This window comes from Arachis ipaensis, chromosome B5 (genome assembly GCF_059453495.1).
Source record: "Arachis ipaensis isolate K30076 ecotype BB chromosome B5, ASM5945349v1, whole genome shotgun sequence".
Classification (NCBI taxonomy): Eukaryota; Viridiplantae; Streptophyta; class Magnoliopsida; order Fabales; family Fabaceae; genus Arachis; species Arachis ipaensis.
Window position 1 is genome coordinate 141,408,053 of NC_142440.1, and position 20,759 is coordinate 141,428,811.

Genomic DNA, 20,759 nt, shown 5'->3' on the forward strand with positions numbered 1-20,759 from the left:
ACCTGCTCTGTTAACGAAAAATATGGTGTGACTCACTTGCCATATAAGGAGCTCCATTGCCACATTATTCTTTTTTGTTAACATAGAATGTCTTAATTCATGGGCGTACACTTTGTCACGTTTTTAAATTATTTGAGAAAATTTTTGTCGATAATAAAATTTAAGAACATTTTTGTGTTGGAATAAATTATTTCAATAACCCAGATTATCCACATTGAATTACCAAAAAATATATCATAATGTGAAAGCGTACCTTTACTCATAGAAATTAGAAATTAGACAAAAAGATTGTTTCAGTCTTGTGGTTCTTTCGATCTTCCTTAACCAAAGCCTTCTGTATCGCTAATAGGACTGAATGGTGACTCTTCTGATGGAAAAATAGCGACAAAGGCGACTTTGGTATATTGGGGACCGAAACCCTGAAGGCACTATTTATATTTGAACATGACACCCATTAAATCCTAAAGTCCAAAATAAAATCGTATCTAAAGTCCAAAAGATAATATATCTAAAATCCAAAAGATAATTATCTAAAGAACAAAAGATAATATCTGCTTTTATTCTCATTTAATTCCAAATCAAAAGTAATTATGACTTATTCAATTTAGCATTTATAACAATAAATGAGATCACCATTATATAAGTCATTTAACTTGAAATAGCACAATTTGTGATTATAATTAATATATGTATTGCCCACAAACAAATTAGAAAATTAAAATAATTTCTTAACAATCTCCCACTTGTGCTATACATATATTCTTTCTTGACATAATCACATCTTATAAATTTTATGCGTGCATCTAAATGCTATTTTCTTTATTACTTTAACAATTTGGTCCGTCTCATACATTAGATATGGAATTACTGCAACTTTTATCACATTAATGTCGTGACTGAACCACGACAATCACCATCCTAATATACTTAACGACATAGATCAAATTTAGATGAGTAATATGAAAATTACATGCAAAGTGATCTCATGCATGTCTATTTCCAGCTGGTCCAACTTTAAAACTTTATTGAGATCAAACACAAAACAAATATTGCAAAATGAACATTTCACATAACATGAAATAAACCATCAACTTAATTCTACAGAAAAATAATTCAATATCTGTCATAGGATATATAGTATAAAATAAACTCCCACTAATCCAAGGCACCACAAATATTGACACCCATCCTAGCAATGTACTCATGAAAGACTTTAGGGATCAATCCCTTGGTTAATGGGTCTGCTATCATATAATCTGTTCCTATATGTCCCATGGAAATCTATTTTTCTTAAACTTTCTCCTTGACAACTAAGAACTTGATGTCTATATGCTTCAATTTTGTCAAGCTCTTATTGTTGTTGGAGTATAGTACTGTTGACTTATTATCACAAAATATCTTTAATGGCCTTTCAATGTCATCTACTATATGAAACTCAGTGACAAAGTTTCGCAACCATATGCCATGAAATCAGAATCAGAGTACTCAATGATCTCCAAATTTTCTGATCTCCGATAAATAAGCATGTAATCATTTGTTCTCTTCAGATAACGCATTACGCATTTTAACATCTATCCAATGATCCATGCCCGAATTGCTCAAGTATTTACCCAACACTCTCACTATGAATGATATATTGGGACGTGTGCAAACTTGAGCATACATTAAGCTCCCTAGTGCTGATGCATAAAGTTTATCATGCATTGTTGTCCTCTCAAGATCATTTTTAGGGTATTGCTTGATATTGAACTTGTCTCTTTTAGCTACGGGTGTGTCCATTGGTCTATAACTTTTCATGCCATATCTACTTAAAATCTTTTCGATATAGTTCTTTTGTGATAATCCAAGAATACCTTGAGAGTGATCTCTTAGTATCTCGATTCCTAATACAAAAGAGGCATCACCAAGATCTTTCATTTCGAATTTGTTCGATAGAAATTTCTTAGTTTCATGCAACAAGGCTATATCGTTACTGGCAAGTAGAATGTCATCAACATATAAGACCAAAAAAAGTATTTACTCCCACTGAACTTGCGGTACACATTCATCTATAATATTTACCTCAAAACCATATGAGGTAATGACTTGATGAAACTTATGATACTATTGACACAAAGCTTGTTTGAGATCATAGATGGATTTTCTTCTTTTTTTTATTGGATCTCCTTAATGGTACTTCTTGAGGTTGTTGAGCTTGCTGTATGGGTTGGGGTTGAGGAGGATTCTCATTATTTTCCTATATTGTAGCAGTATCTTGAGTAACAACAATATTCTCATTATTTTCTTGTACTGTAACTGGATCTACAGTAGGATTCTCATTGTGCTCTTGTACTATAATTGTATCTTGAACAATAATAGCTACAAAGACCTGATCATTGTTAATTACAGAATTCTCATCAAAAGCAACATTCTTAATATTTTTTTCCCCTCAAACTCAACATCCTCAAGAAATCTTGCATTTCCCATTTTAAAAATAGACCTTGATGTAAGATTGTAAAACTTATACCCCATGAACGCTCAGCGTAACCAACAAAGTAGCAACTGATGGTTCTTGAGTCCAATTTTCTTTCGTGCGGCTTATAAGGTCACATCTCAATTAGACATCCCCAAATATGCAAATGCTTTATACTGGGCCTTTTCCCAGTCTAAATTTCATAAGGAATTTTGTTAACTGCTTTGCTTGGTATCCTATTAAGGATGTATAGTGCGGTCTTTAATGCTTCTCCCCAGACTGATTCAGGCAAGGAAGAATGACTAATCATACTTCTCAACATGTCCTTAAAAGTTTGGTTCCTTCGCTCTGCAACACCATTCATGCTAGGTTTGCCTGGCATGGTGTATTGCGGAACAATACAGCACTCTTCTAGGAAAAGAGTGAAAGGCCCGATACGTTCTTACTTGAACCGTCATATCTTCTGTAGTATTCACCACCAAGATCATATTTGACAACTTTAATTTTCTTCCCAAGTTGAAGTTCAACTTCAGCTTTGAAAGACTTGAAAACATCTAAGGCTTGGGACTTTTCATGGATTAAATATAGATACCTGTAACGAGAGTAATCATCTATGAACGTAATAAAATACCGTTGTCCATTCCAAGAAACAGTAGGGAATGGGCCACATATATCGGTATGTATCAGTTCTAAGACATTTTTAGCTCTCTCGGCACCGAATTTTCTTTCCTTTTTGTCCTTTTTCCTTTTATGCACTCAATGCAGGCTTCAAAGTCCGCCAAATTTAGGGTTCCAAGAATTTCATCCGACACGAGCCTCTGAATTCTCTATTTAGATATGTGACCTAGGCATTTGTGCCATAATGATGGCGAATTATCATTTAGTTTTCGTTTTGTACCTGTTTGCAGTATTTCATTATTATAGGAATTCAAATAAAGCCTATATAGATTATCTACAAACGACCAGAGCAAATATTATTCAAATTATAAAAGAAACTGACTTTATTGTCTCCGAACGAACAAAAATAACCTGATTTGTCCAAACGAGAAACAGAAACTAAATTTCATCTAAATGACGGTACATAAAATGTCTCTAATAAATCCAAGTAAAATCCACTCGTGGAAGATAATCTAAAGGTTCCTATAGCTTCAACTGCAACTATATTGCCGTCTGCCACATAGATGTATCTTTCAGCATCATTTGGTGGTCGGCTCCACAGGCAACCATGCGCAGTAACACTTATATGAGTAGTAGCAGCATAATCTACCCACCAAGTATCAACAGGTGCAAAACTTAAACTAGCCTCAAAACAAACAAAAGTAAGAATTATACCTTTTTTTACATGCCAAGTGGCATATTTGGTACAATCCTTCTTCATGTGTCCCACCTTCTTACAGAAGAAACAGGTTAAAACTTGATCCTGTTTCTTAGTCTTTTTCTACTGAGAAGGAACATCCGCAGTAGTATTACGCTTTCTTTTACATTGAGAAGATGAAGCCATGTGAGCACTTTCAGTCTTATCTTGTTGTAGCCTCTCTTCTTCTTGCACACAGTGAGATATAAGCTCATTTAAAGACCAAGTATCCTTCAGAGTGTTATAACTCACTTTGAATTGCCCAAAGTATGCAGGAAGGAAGGTCAAAATAAAATGCACGAGTAAATCTTCAGACAACTCTAACTTTAGTGCTTTCAATTTTGAAGCAAGAGGAGACATTTCCATAATGTACTCCCTTGTGTTCCCTTTACCTTTATACCTCATGGAGACAAGTTTGCTCAAAAGGCTACTTGCCTCCACCTTTTCATTCTTAGCAAAGGATTTTTTAACCTATTTCAGGAACTGTTTGGCATCTTTATCCTCAGTAATTGTTCCCCAAAATGCCTCAGGAATTGAGCGTTTCATGATCATAATGCTCATTCGATTGGATCCCTCTCACTTCTCTATTTTAACCTCATTGAGATTTTCTGGAGTGAAAGTAGGTTTCTCCTCTCGAAGAGCTATATCCAGATCTATACAACCGAAGACAATCTCCACGGTATCCTTCCAAACCTTAAAGTTGGAACCATTCAGCATAGGAATACTGCTAATTTGTGTAGAAGCATTGGTAGCTAAAGCCTGATAAACCACAATTTTATGGTTTATCTTGTATTGAATTTGGTGGATTTTATCAACTTTTCTTACACTTATTAGTTGAAAAAGCATGGTTTTGTGAATTTCTCCTAAATTGTGCTTAAGAGTAAAAACATGATTTTTAGGCCATTAAATTGCTAAATTTAATTCACTTGTTTCCCATTCGATGCCTTGATATGTTTGTTTGAGTGATCTAAGGTTTTGAAGGTAAGAATGACTTGAGAAAATGGAGGAAAAGTATGCAAAGTGGGAGAATTAATGAAGAAATAAAAAAATTGCTAAACTGTCAATCCTGACCTCTTGGTACTAAATCGATCATAAATTGAGACACAGAGATCCAAATGAGGCAGTTCTAGTTGCGTTGAAAAGCTAACATCCGAGGCTTCAAAATGATATGCAATTTGCCACAATTTCCTTACAGTTAGGTGACGCGTACGCGTCGCAGGATCAGCGTGCTTCACTTAAGGCAACACATGACCAGTGATTTCTAGCTCATTTTGGGCCCAATTCAACCCATTTCTGATGCTATTGAACCTAAGGATTGAAGGGGATGAACCAAGTAGTCCTAATTTAAGCTTTTTTTTTTTTTATCATGTTTTAGGTTAGAATTCTAAAAAGAGAAGCTCTCTCTTCTCTCTAGAATTTAGGGTAGTTTAGGCCTAATTTTCTTAGATCTAAGTTTTGATTCTTGTTTCTAGTTCAACTCTCTTTATATTTTATTGTTCTATGATCTTAATATTATTATTTTCTCTTGTTAATTTCTTTTTGTTGCCATTTTTACTTTCATGAACTCTTGTTGGATCTTGATTTTCTTTTATGCAATTTTGATGTTTCTTTGTTTATTGATGTTTATTTGAGTTTTTATTATTGTTATTTCGCATTTGGTAGTCATAGATTTTATTAATTCTTGATATTTACCATACTTTCCTTTTATACCTTCCAAGTGTTTGATAAAATACTTGGTTGGATTTTAGAGTAGATTTTTGTGTTCTTGACTTGGGTTGGTAACTTGGGTAACCTTGAGTTACTAATGTCCAAGTGATTGATAATTTGTTTCCATTGACTCTAGTCTCTCACTAAATTAATTAGTGAGTTAGCTAGGACTTATGGATTAGGATTGATAAAGCCCATTTGACTTTCCTCCAATATTGGGGATGACAAAGTGGGATTGGTCCTTCTAATTATCATATTGTGGTTGGTAACAAGGATAGTGATCCTTAACCATCAACCCTTGCCAAGACCTTTTTACCATTTGAGTTTCATTTACTTTCATGCAATTTATATTTCTTGTTCATCATTCAAAAATCCAAAAATACTTTCCCGTAACCAATAATATGCCCACTTCCCTGCAATTCCTTGAGAGACGACCCGAGGTTTAAATACTCTCAGTTTTTATTGGGTTTGACTTAAGTGACAAACAAATTAAACTTTGATTGAGGATTGTTTGTTGGTTTGAATCTATACTTCGACAAAATTATTTTGTGAAAATTTCTAACCGACGATTTTCCAACGGTTTGGATCTATATAGTTGATGAATGAATTGAGTTGCCATTGTTAGGTACTTTCTTGCCTTTAATATCATTCTTGTCTATATTGCCTCAAATGTTAGTTTGTTTGTTAAATTTATGCTTTGAGTTGTAGGTTAGTTATTTTGAACTTAATTTTTGTTTGAATTGCAAGTTTGTTTGAATATTACTTAGTATAGTATTTGCTAAATTTTTCAAAAACTTAAAGATTTTTATCAGATTTGAATTTTGGTTGTTTTGGAGTGTATATAATGGGTGGGAGTGCCCTGTTTATGTTTTCATGTTTAAAAAAAATGGATGAGGGTATCACGCGTACGTCTCGCCTACGCGTGACCCCAATAATTTGATCGCGCCAGGATCGTGCAAGCACTGTGCTACTGCATGACTCCAAACAGAGAGTTGCACGCATAGGGTGCGGGAACCGTGCGTGAAGCACAATTTCTTCCCACGCGTATGCGTCACCCTCTATTTTCCCCTTCTCACGCCTACGCGTGCCAAACGTGTACGCGTCGCATCCCATTTCTGCCACTCACACATACGTGTACATGTGACCCCCCTTCCTATTTCACTCACTTCTTTTCTTCGCCTCTCTCCATTTCTTTTCTTCTTTCCTCTTCTCCTCTATTCTTTCCTTCTTCCAACTATCATCTACCACTACCATTTACCATCCACCATCATCTCTTTTAGTTAGTTTGTTAGTTAGTTAGTTATTTAGTTAGTTAGTTATTTAGTTAGTTAGTTAGTTAGTTTAATTTTCTATTTAATTTTCTATTTTAGTGGATAGGCACTGGATTATTGATTTAATTTGCTGCTTCTTGATGCTAAAATTTTTCATTGTTGGATTTTTTTATTGAGGTTACAAATTGTTGCTTGGTATTGAATTCTTCATGCTTAATTTTGTGCATACCAAGTACTTATGCCTTTGCCTTCAAAGCACTCTAAACCTTTTGAATTGCATGTTTTGGCCACCATGTGATTTGAATTCTTTATTTTGATTAGGCAATTTTGATGATTGGATGATGTGCATTTATCTTAATGCATCGTGTTGCTTGATCATATGCATTCATGTGTTATGCTTATGCCTTAATGACATGTTGATTCTTAATTGTCTAACTATGTGCTCTACACATACTTGAAACTAGTCATTTTGGCATAATGATTCATTTGTGAAATTGGATTGTAAACTCACCTAAGGACATCTTTTTGAAACTCTCAAGCTATATGGACCATGCTTGCTATGTGATTGATTAACTTATATCTCTCTTTTCTTAAGTTGCATAGCAACCATATCTTCCACACTTTATGTCAACTAGGTGATGCAAACAAAAATTCAATGTGTGTCATTGATTGATGTGTAAGTTTCATATTTCATTTGGTTCATTAAGTTCTCTCGCACATCAACCAATGTCTATTCATTATCCAATTTACAATTGCTTGATTCTTACTTGAGTGCTTTCATGCCTCTTTATTACTTGTTTGTTTGTCTTAACCAACAAGTTTTCTTTAAAGTATTTCAAGTACACTAGAATGAGTAAAGTGCATACTTTTGTTGTGTAATTGTGGCATAGCTTTCAATGCTAGTGTATGTGTTCTAACCCGCTCGCAATTTGGAATTCACACATTTATTTTCATCAATGTCACACACGTATTCACTCACTTCATTTTAGTGATTCTTACCTCATTCCAACAATATATGCTTCCTTGCTTTTACATTTGCTTGTCTTACTATCTTGTTTTCTATTTTTCAAGATGAACCACCATAAGCAAAAACGGAAGCCAAAAAAAGTACATGCAGTAGCGAGTTGATCCACCAGCTGAAGGTGGCAATCCGCATAGTCGTCGTACCCCCTTGCTCACCTTTGAATGCACCAAGAACGGTGCAACCTTTTAAGTGTGGGGAGGTCGTCCGACCAATCGGCTGATTTTTGGGTGAAAATTTTTCAATCCCAACACTTTCACATTTTATTTTATTTTATTACTATGTCTTTTAGAATTTTTAGTTGCATTTTCTTATTCTGCATATATATATATATATAAAATAAACTTAGCTAAAAATAATGAAATTTTCTAAGAATTTTATCTATAGGGCACCCCAATTGATTTGAGTAAAATTTTTTATTGAACTTGCTTGAATTATATATTGTGGAACATGTTTTTGAGCTAAGAACACATAAGCATGTGAGTTTTGACCCTAATTGTATAATTACATCATATTAACCACTAATTTCCTTCTTGTATGTGTTATTCTCTTTCTATGATTGTAATCTTTGATTTGTTTGATTCTTTATGTCTATTATTCTATGTATGAATGCATTTACATGATTGAGGTCTTTATTTCGAATAGCTCACTTAACCAAGTGGCCTACCTTTTTATCCACCTTTGTTAACCAATTTTGAGCCTATTTTAATCTCCTCTGTGTTCTTAATTTTAGCACATTAATAGCCTTAAAGCGGAAAATAATGAATGTCCTTAATTTGCATCTTTGATTAGCTTAGGCTAGTGAGAGTGTGCATCATTCAAGTGTGGGAAAGTTTGGGAATATTGGTTGAGATAAAAGTGTATTTTTGTTGAAGATCTTGGGAATTGGGTACATACTCATGCATTAAATGTTTAAACCATATGGATTGATACTCTTGTATATATTTTATTTTGAAAAAAGAAAAAAATATATAAAAATAAAAAGAACAAAAAAATAAGAAGAAAAAGAAAGCAATAAAAAGGGGACAAAATACTCCAAAATAAAGTAATAATATCAATGCATATGTGGTGTGAAATGAAAAGAATGCATGAGTGTGTGAAAAAATGAAGAATGGGTAGTTAGGTTTGCATTTGAATTGTATAGGTTGTTGTAGGTTAGGTGAAAGTTTAAGTTAATCAAATATTCAAATTTTAGTCCACTTGATCAAATATAATCTTACCTTGATCCTAACCCCACTACAACCTATGGATAAGTCCTCATGATACTTGTATGCATGCTTTGAATAATTGTTGATTGTTAGAAGAAGAACAAATCTTAGAAAGTATGATTAGAGGAGAATTGAGTGAATCAACCCTATAACTTGAGCGATCAGAGCGGATACACATCCGGTGAGGGGTTCAATTGCTCAATTACATGTTTTCACCTATAATTATCTCCTTCTTACAAGTTTATAATTCTTTTCAATAACTCAATTCAATTGTGGATTTGATTTGATTATGATTGCCTTAGCCCTTATGTTCATATTTGTATTTTTGGAAATTGAATTATTTTGACTAAGTAGTTGCATGCATTGCATTTAGATAGTTTGCATTAAATAAATATTCATACCCCATTTCTTGTCTTTCTTTATACTTAGCATGAGGACATGCTATTTTTTAAGTGTGGGGAGATTGATAAACCACAATTTTATGGTTTATCTTGTATTGAATTTGGTGAATTTTATCAACTTTTCCTACACTTATTCGTTGAAATAGCATGGTTTTGTGAATTTCTCCTAAATTGTGCTTAAGAGTAAAAACATACTTTTTAGGCCTTTAAATTGTTTAATTTAATTCATTTTTCTCTCATTCGATGCCTTGATATGTTTTTTTAAGTGATCTAAGGCTTTAAAGGTAAGAATGGCTTAAGGAAATGGAAGAAAAACATGCAAAGTGGGAGAATTAATGAAGAAATGAAGAAATTGTTAAGCTGTCAATCATTACATCTTCGTACTAAATCAATCATAACTTGAGCTACATAGATCTAAATGAGGCAGTTTTAGTTGTGTTGGAAAGCTAACATCCGAGGCTTCAAAATGATATGCATTTGCCATGGTTGCCTTGCAGTTAAGTGATGCGTACGTGTGACCAATGCGTATGCATCGCAGGATCAGCGTGCTTCACTCAAGGCAATACGTGACCAGTGATTTCTAGCTCATTTTGGGCCCAATCCAACCCATTTCTGATGCTATTGAACCCAAGGATTGAAGGGAGATGAATTAAGTAGTCATAATTTAAGTTTTTTTTTTTTATCAAATTTTAGGTTAGAATTTAGGATAGTTTAGACCTAATTTTCTTAGATTTAAGTTTTAATTCTTGTTTCTAGTTCAACTCTCTTTATATTTTATTGTTCTATGGTCTTAATATTCTTAGTTTCTCTTATTAATTTCTTTTTGTTGCCATTTTTACTTTCATGAACTCTTGTTGGATCTTGATTTTTTTTAATTCAATTTTGATGTTTCTTTGTTTATTGATGTTTATTTGAGTTATTATTATTGTTATTTTGCATTTGGTAGTCATAGATTTTATTAATTCTTGCTATTTACCATGCTTTCTTTTTATACCTTCCAAGTGTTTAATAAAATGTTTGGTTGGATTTTAGAGTAGATTTTTGTATTCTTGGCTTGGGTTGGTAACTTGGGTAACCTTGAATTACTAATATCCAAGTGATTGATAATGTGTTTCCATTCACTCTAGTCTCTCACTAAATTAACTAGTGGGTTAGTTAGGACTTATGGATTAGGATTAATGAAACTCATTTGACTTTCCTCCAATATTAGGGATGACAATGTGGGATTGATCATTCTAATTATCATATTGTGGTTGGTAACAAGGATAATGATCTTTAACCATCAACCCTTGCTAATAAGACCTTTTTACCATTTGAGTTTCATTTACTTTCATGCAATTTATATTTCTTGTTCATCATTCAAAAACCCAAAAATATTTTTTCATAACCAATAATATGCACACTTCCCTGCAATTCCTTGAGAGACGACCCGATGTTTAAATACTTTCGGTTTTTATTGGGTTTGACTTAAGTGACAAACAAATTAAACTTTGATTGAGGATTGTTTGTCAGTTTAGATCTATACTTCGACGGAATTTTTTTGTGAAAATTCCTAACCGACAATTTTCCTACATCAACGCCATAGTTTTTGGATTAGAACAAAAGGAACATGCAGTAAACATTAGTTAAATAATGGGAAAAAAATTCATATTGAGATATCCAAAACAACATTAATTTTCAATCTTTGGATAGAAAAATTAACTGTAAGTGATACTCTCATTGCAGTAATCAAATATTGTCAAAATTTCTGTCACACATTAAGCATTTCTTTGGACCGACTGAATGCGCACATGAAAACTTAAATTTCGCAACCTATTTATTACCGCATATATTTTATATTAATTGGCCAAACAATAACCTTCCTTTGGGCCGATTATTGACCGCATAATTAAAAGAAAATAAACAAAAGTGTGCAATACTTATTATTTGACCAAACAATAAACTTCCTTTGGGCCAATTATTGTCCGCATAAATAATAAGCATTATTTTATTCTTAATTAGTTACTAAATATGTATTTACCATCAATATGTGTATGTAATTCGGTCAAATATAGACCTTTCTTTAGGTTGACAAATATTCGTATGAATTACATATCATTATATTTTTAATGTTTTAAATAAATCAATTTTCACAAAAGAAGCTACTTTGGCAGTATAATATTCAATCAATTTATTCAAAAACCAAATCTTTATAAAATTGGTGGATATAATAATCCTTATATCCCAAGAGGATAATTAATCAATTTTGTACCAAATTAATGGCACACACAATTAAATCTAAAACAATTATAATTTAATAATATTTTATAAATATTTTAGAATATTTATTATACCCAAAAAAAATAACTCTAACAAATCGCTCTCATACAAAATATATATATGTATATAAGTGTACCTTAATGTATAACCAAATAATGATAATATATATAAATATTCATACATAATAATACACATATATATGCATATAAGGAACTGCAATCCACGCGATTAGCATAGAAAAAGTTAATCTCTGTGTTCGTCCAACAGTAACAACTACATACGACGCACACACATAATAAAATATATATGTGTGACACCAATGAACAGAATTATAGCCGACTATTCTTAATTATAATTTTGTTGCGTAGCAATATTCAATGTAGGCAGCGCATACATATACATGTATCAATAAAAAAAAATAAAATTAAATATTTTTGATGATTAAATTATGAATGGTTCTGATACCACTTGTTGGAATAAATTATTTCAATAACTCAAATTATCCATATTGAATCACAAAATATATCATAATGTGAAAGCATACCTTTACACATAGAAATTAAAAATTAGACAGAAAGATTGTTTCAGTCTTGTGGTTCTTTCGATCTTTCTCAACCAAAGCCTTTTGTATTTCTAATAGGGCTGAATGGTGACTCTTCTGATGGAGAAAGAACGACAAAGGCGGTTTTGGTATATTTGGGACCGAAACTCTAAAGACACTATTTATATTTGAGCATGACACTCATTAAACCCTAAAGTCCAAATAAAATAGTATCTAAAGTTTAAAAAATAAGATATCCAAAATCCAAAAGATAATTATCTAAAGAACAAAAGATAATATCTGATTTTATTCTCATTTAATTCTAAATGAAAAGTAATTATGACTTATTCAATTTAGCATTTATAACAATAAATAAAATTACCATTATATAAGTCATTTAATTTGAAATAGCACAATTTGTGATTATAATTAATATATGTATTACCCACAAACAAATTAAAAAATTAAAATAATTTCCTTACATTTTGTGAATGACAAAATAATTCGGATACATTTTTTGTGGTTTATCCTATCTTAAAGTTAAGTGAACTATTATGAGTACAAAGCACTTTTTCAAACAAGATAACACGAAAGAGTGAATCACTAAGACATTGAATACAAGAATATTATTATTGTCAACCTCAAGGATCACTTTAACTTTTAGGTACTCCTCTCCAAATCCCTAATTTTGTTCCACACTTCACTCTCCTTTCTTTCCTTCTCTTCCTCTTCATCTTTCCTTCACTCTCATTCTAAACTTCCATCCGATCGCCAAGTTAATAAAAGTAAAGACAGGCACGGACCCAACTTGTAGTATGAGGGGCACTTGCCCCACTTTGTTTTCATTTTTTTTAAAAATAATTATATATAAATGTTTTTATTTTAAATTTTAAATGACTCCATTACAAATAAATTAAATTCAATTAGTCAAAATTTTAAATTTATTTTTTAATTTTTTTATTATTTTAACTATTATTTAACCTAATCAAATTTAGCTTTTGGGTCATCGCTCTTTTATTTCCTTAAATCTTCTTCTTATTTTTATACTTTTAACCTTCTTTTTCTATTTTTTGTCTAGTGGTCATCTTCTCTTCATCAAAAAAGTAAATTTTAAATTCTTTATATTTTTTTTTATATAGCTCTCTATAAATCTTTCAATTTCATTATTTCTCTTTTTAAAATTTTCAATTGTAAATTTTAATTCAAACAATTATAGTTTATGTATTAATATAATATTTTATTTTCTTCATGACTTTATATATTTTATTTTATTATCAATTTATTCATTCTTATTACTTATTTTATATCTTTTATTCTATTATATGTACTTATATTGCATATAAAAATTTAAAATGAATTGATTAATTTACTAATTTAGAATATATTTTTTATTTTTAGAAAGAGTGATGAAAAAATATTTAAATTACAACACATAATTAAACAGATGCATAAAATCTTTCATCTAATATTATATCAAAATTAAATTAATTAAAAATATATAAAAAATTTAATTATTTAAAAAAAAATTATAAATTATATTTCTATTATTTTATATAAACATACTCTTTATATACAAATTTAATTTTTCTAGTATTCATAAATAATTCTAGTTTCGAATTATAATTACTAGTATATCATTAGCCGTTAATGTGCTAAACTGCTAATTGATTTAGTCTTTTATTATTAAATATGTATAAAAAATTAGTTAGGGTAATAAATTTTTTATAATTTAATTAAAATATTTTAAATTCAAGTTTTAAAAATAAAAAATATTTTTTATAAATTATATATAATGAATAATATTTTAAAAATAAAAGTGTTTACTAACTTTTTAATTTTTATATTTTCATATAATTAATAATATTCAACAAATTTTATTTTAGTGTATATATTTTTGCCCCCACTTTTAAAATTTTCTGGGTCCGTCACTGAGTAGAGTTAATTATCAATTTTATATCTGAAAAATTCACGCATTGACAAAAATGTCACTGAAAGATTTCTTGACAAAAGAGTTTTTAAATGATTTAAAATTATGACAAAAATAACCAATAAATATTATATTTTTTATAAGTGACAAAAACTTTTATATTTAGCAAATGACAAATCCATTTGATCTTAATTTTGTGACAATATTTAAATAAATATTTTATAAGGTGCATAAAAAAGTTTGGAACAAAATTTGATCTCTATTTTTTTTCAAAATAATGTGGTCATTCTCGATGAAAATTTTTATAAAAAATTTACTTGACATAAAGTTACCAAAATTTAAGAATGAAAAGATCTTATTTTTCTAATAATGTGTACAAAAATTTATATTAAAATTTGACCCCTAAAATTATATTTTAGAATATATATTTAATATCTAGCTTTTTTGTGTGGTTTTAAACCTTTAAGAAGCTTATTTATTATTAGCATCTTTTGAGGTTATTTTTATTAGCAATGTAAATTTTTTAGTACCATTTTTGTTAGCCAATAGGTTGTTGTATGCACAAGATGGAATTCGAATCTCGATACTTGTTTAAGCATACAAGTGAATTGACTACTTGACCCATCCAATTTGGTTATTTGGTAAAAGAAGCTAATTCTTGGGAATGAATCCTCTCAATTTTTTTTTCAATTGATGAAATTAGGGGTGTGCATGGCCCGACCCGACCCGAAGACCCGGCCCGGTTCCGAACACTTTAGGGGCTAATTTGGTGTGATTTCACCGGGTCTAGGGTCGGGTAAGGGTCTCAAAAATAGACCCGGTCATTATTTCGGGTCGGGTCCAGGCCATGACTTGGGTCACCCGAAATCGGCCCGGTGGCCCGGTCATCATACACAATTAATATTTTGTGTTATTAGTGATGGATGATGGTTATTCTTATGTGAAATTTAAGTATTGTAAACCTTAATATTTTGTGCTATTAGTTATTATAAGACTATAAGTTAATGTTTTATGTTTAAAATGCATATGCATAAGATTTTAAACTAATGCATAATCTTGTGTTATTTGTATTGATTTAAATATTTGGTATTATTAGACAATATTAGTATTGATTATGGTTATGCTTTAATTTTAGAGAAGAGTTGGTTCTTGTTATATTTTTCTAAGTGAATTTTACCATGTCAAATAATGATTGGAGTCTTGCAAATTTGGATATTTTCACATGCTAGCTTATAAGAAGGTATCAAGGTAATGTAATGTTAACGGCCCGGTTTTTACCCGATATAATCGTGGCCCGAAAGTGTATAGGTTTCATCGGGTCTAGGGTCGGGTTCGGGTATAATAAATAGGCCCGGTATATATTTCAGGTCGGGTCTGGGTCGCATCAAACCCGGTTTCACCCGACCCATGCACACCCCTAGATGGAATAAAATGTGATCTTTTAACCCTTCAATATTTTCTCTTGGTCACATCTATAAAATATATAGTGAGAGATCATATTTTATTCCCTCAAGTAAAAAAAATTGAGAGAATCCAATTTCTTAATTTTTTTAGTTTTGACAAATTTTAAATGTAAAAACAAGTAAACAAAGAATAAATATCTATCTCCACCCCACAATTTCTTCTAAAGACCAGGAGGTCCCAACAAAAAAAATATCCATTTCGACCCTTGTTTTTTAATATTGTAAGACTAATTAGTCCTCATGTTAATGATATTTTTTTAGAATATGCTTATGTGATACGTTAATCACGAATATATTTTTAATTTAATTTTTATAAGCAAAAATAAATTAAAAATTACTAATATTTCTTAATTTTATACAGTAAAATTAGCCAATGTATTTAAAAAAGGTAACAAAAATATAAAAAAATCTAAACGACCTTAATAATTATCCAAAATACAACGAGACTCCAAATAAAAAAATCTATCAATCTTAATTAGTTTTTAATGGATAAATCAATAGTTTAATATGTCACGCATATTTATTTTATTAATATAAAAAAATATTAACAAAAAGACTATTCAACTTCACAGAAATAAAGATTAAAAGTCGGAGACGTAATTTTTTTTATTAAACCTTGTTGCGAGGGCCGTTTAAGATTTTCTCTTAAAAGAATAATCTCCAATAAATTTGATATTACTCTCATTCTCTAATATATTTGGCTGAAAAAATAAATAAATAAATAAATTGAATGTATTTTTATTTTTTTAAAATATGTTTGAATAAAAAATATTATAAAAAAATAATTTTATTCTTATAATATAAAATATATTAAAAAAACAAAAGAATAATATTAAAAATAAAAAACATAACAAGTTTTTTATTTTTTTATTTTTAATATTAAAAAAAATTATTAAATCCCATCAACTTTTTGCATTTTTCAAGTTTTTATTCCTAATTTTTCTCCTCATACCGAACAATAAAAAAGAACCATTTTTCTTTCAATTACGTTTCCGCCCTTTTTCTTTGCTTCTATTTTCCTCTCAAACCAACATGGTAAGGTGGAAAGCACTCTTGGACTCAACGCATTCCATTTTACCATACTCCTCTTGAGTTTTGATTGCAAGAATGTTGTTATTGTTCTCATCCTCACCAATCAAATTAAGGTATGCTTTTCAATTCCCAAATTCTGTTCCCCATTCCGTTCTCCGTCTGTGCTTCCCTTCAACTTCATCCCTACACTTTCCCTCTCAGTCCCAATCACGTGATGAAGCTGTTGATTCCTTCACTCGCATGCTCTCTATGCGTCCTCCTCCATCCATCATCCAATTCACCAAGATTTTGGGATCTCTTGCCAAGACCAACCATTTCCCCACCGCCATTTCCCTTTTTCAGCAATTGCAAGCCACAGGAATCGCTCCCGACTTATTTACTTTGAGCATCCTAATTAATTGTTGTTGCGGCATATATAGTTTTTCAAGATCTTTCCGTTAAAAGCTATTGTGCAAATGTGAGGACATATACTATTATGATCAATGGGCTCTGCAAAGAGGGCTTGTTTGAAGAAGCATTGGCACTCTTGTAAAAAATGGAAGGCAATGGTTGCTTACCCGATGCTGTGACTTTTGAAACTGTTATTCGTGCTTTGTTTGAAAAAGATGAGAATGACATGGCGGAGAAACTTCTTCGGGAAATGGTTGCTAGAGGCTTATTGAATTGATAAAAGAAGGTAAGATACATCAACTCGAATTGAAATTACATCTCATTGTTGCTGAATATGTATCATAGTTTTGTAAATTCTGTGTTTGTTGGGTCAGAGGACTTTGGCAATGCCATAACATTAATTAATTTTGCACTTTTGATTTTTGCAATTGCTATCATCCTTTTGAATTCCACTACTTTATTGATTCTTTAGTTGATATTCCTAGTTATAACTTACAGATTTAGTGTTTAAGATCTCTTTATAGCAATAGTGTTCTTTACTGTTATTCTATGAGATCATGTATTTATCATGCTACAAACTAAGCAAAACTAAAAAGATTGAAAATTTTGTTTTGTTGTTTGTTGTTTGTTCCCTGCTATTCTGTTGTGCAACTTATTTTTCCGTATCTTTGTAGGTGCCATATATATCAAACTAATTCCTATGACTTTTTATCATAAGCAACTGTGAGCTATTGTTTATTTGTTTGAATCCTCTGGGAATTGTTGTAAAAGGAAATTTAAATAGGTACTAAGGATTTATTCTTAGGCTATATAGTTTTCACTTCCATGTTCCATCTTAAAAATAAACCCACGTTCTAAAATGCATGTCTCCTCTTTTCATCAACCTAAGCAATATCGAGTCAAGGTTAATATGGTTCAGTTATTTCAAGATTTTTGGTCATTTTCTTAATTAATGCTACTCAGTTGTATTGCTTGGAAATTGCTTCTGCTGAAAATATTACATTATGAAATACTTTTTCAGAGAATGTTTTTCTGTTAATTCTTAGATAAATTACTTCATTATTTCTTGTGTAGACATTATTGCATTGTCTCTGAGTCTCTTTTTATTAGCATTTTAAAAAAAGTTACTGGCTTGGAGTTTTGTTATGTGGTGTTTGTGATGGGGGTGTTAAAAGTGAAAGAATACAGAATTCTGAGTTTTTGCTAATTTTGCCTCCAAATACTAATTTTCCCTGCACATATCCTTCCAATTCCTAATTTTCGATCATCATCATTCAATCATAATTTTGCTCTCCAAATAATTTTTTTTGTCACCATCATTCAACAATAGCGAACACTTTCAGGACTCCAATAATAGTACGATAGCTCCAGCATCGTTGTACTTGTTTTGTTCTTATCAAATTATACACTCATGCTTTACTTTAAAATTTTGTTTGGTAAAGTTTTATTTCAGAAGCCAATCATTATTTTTTGTCAATGTGACTTCTTCAGCCATCATAACCTATAATGTATAATATACATGTTATTTAATTTTTTTGTCATTATAGTACAAATTCTATGTTATTATTTTTATCGTATTTGTTACGTATATAAGGGCATTTAAGTAAATTCTTCTTCACGGGAATTTCACATGTTTCCGTTGAGCGGTACCTCAATCCCAAAAGTAGAGTGTCAAAATATATATTCAACACAATGACCCAAAGTAGAGTGTCACTTGATGTTCAAAGTTACAATATCATGATTAATGACTTGTGCAAAAGTAAAATGGTAGATGACACCTTGAATCTCTTTGAAAAAATGCGTCGCAAGGACTTGGTTCCAGACACCGAGACACGATAACTTTTAGTATTCTTATTGATGGCTTGTGCAAATTAGGGAGAATATCTTGTGCTTCAAAGCTTCTTGTTGAAATGCATGATAAAGGTCAACCTGCTGATATAATAACATACAATTCCTTTCTTGATGCTTTATGCAAAAACCATCATGTTGACAAAGCACTTGTTTTATTCAACACAATTAAAGATCAAGGCATTCGCCCAAATATATGTATATACAACATACTTATAGATGGCTTGTGCAAAAGTGGAAGATTTAAAAATGTAAAAGATTTTTCAAGATCCTTCTGTTAAAGGCTATCGTCCAAATGTGTGGACATACACCATTATGATCAATGGGCTTTGCAAAGAGGGACTGCTTCATGAAGCATTGGCTTTCTTGTCAAAAATGGAAGATAATGGTTGCTTACCAAATGCTGTGACTTATGAAATAATCATTCGTGCTTTGTTTGAAAAAGGTGAAAATGATAACGCGGAGAAACTTCTTCGTGAAATGTTATCTAGAGGCCTATTGCAAGGAGAAAAGTAGGTGAGATTGTTCTTGTTAGACATCACAAAAGGTTGTTTGTATCTCTTTCTTTTTAACTTGTGTTTTGTTACCTTCTTCCTAATCATCTATCTATTCCATATTATTGATGCTTCTGATTCTTTCTCTACATGATGGTGATTCTTTGTTCTGTTTAGCCACACTTAGATATTTTCTGTCATTGCTTATTTGATGTCTTTTTGTGTCAAGGTGGTTGTCACATGTGTCTTGTGGGGGGTATCTTGTTATTTCCTTCTTTTATTATATTTGTGCTTTGATGTTAAGTTATTCCTAACTAAGTTTGTTTTGATTTCATTATTTCAAAGGGAATCACTTGTTAAGTTTCTCTACACTCTTGTTATTGTCTTCCATTCTTTTCATTTTCCCATGCAGCAATATACTTGTTAGTTTACAGAGGTTTTCTACTTAGTTTTTGCTTCTTCTTGTTGTTAGTAGATTAACCTTCTGAGACTTACCTAAACAAGTGAAAATGTAGATGTTCTTTCAAGAGTTTGTAGTAACTAGTAAGCATGCAATGCTTTTTTATGTGTTCAACCTTTATCGTATTTGCTTTAGCTCTACTATGCAGATAGTGAAGATAGAGAATCATTATGGACATGCATATGTGATACCAATGGATTCTCTAAAGCGGCAGTAGGTGTTCATAGCTCTAGTTGCTTTAATCTTGCAACTGCACCTGGGTATCTTCCTTATTCCGTTTTGCTTCCAACTTGGAAGCTTTTCAATGCTGCTACTGCTAAACCAATTATTATTGTGCTTCTGATAATATGCCTGCAATTGCAGTTGCAGACCACAATTTAAAACCCTTTACTTTACTTTCGTTTTGTAGATTTAAGCCATGATTTGAAACCCTTGTAATATTTTTTCAATTATATATCTCGACGGCCTTATTGGTGATCTGCTCCTTTGTGAAAAAAAAAAAATAAATAATCACAACTTATTGCATCGAGAATGCAATTATAGACTTATAGTTAAAGAATTATATATTTTGGTGACGCTTAAAAATTAGGAAAAATGACAGATAGGGCCTGACTTTTTAAATTTTTGATAAATACATCATTGACAAAATTTAAATACAAAAATGTCCCTGACTTTAACAAACGGAGGACAATTTAGTTCTTCCGTCTATTTGCCTCTCATACACCAAACGGAACTGGCTAACGTGGCTGAAACGGTGTCTAGGTGTCCGTTACGGTGCCATGCTGGAAGGGGAATAAAGTTCGAAGGACAAATAAGTCGTTGACGTTATTTTGCAAATAAAGTTCGAAGGACACATAGGTCCTTGAGAATTTAGTTCATTATACTTCTATTATGCTTCTATTATGAGAATTTAGTTTATAAAATTATGCTT

The 20,759-nt window shown here is 31.1% G+C and overlaps 1 long non-coding RNA gene across 1 annotated transcript; it reads left to right on the forward strand.

Moving 5' to 3' along the window:
- The first annotated feature begins 16,616 nt into the window (after window positions 1-16,616).
- Window positions 16,617-20,305, forward strand: LOC148566011 (uncharacterized). The gene is made up of 2 exons (XR_015883457.1): window positions 16,617-17,312; window positions 19,964-20,305. It is a non-coding gene; the product is annotated as an uncharacterized LOC148566011 (long non-coding RNA).
- The last annotated feature ends 454 nt before the right edge of the window (window positions 20,306-20,759 follow it).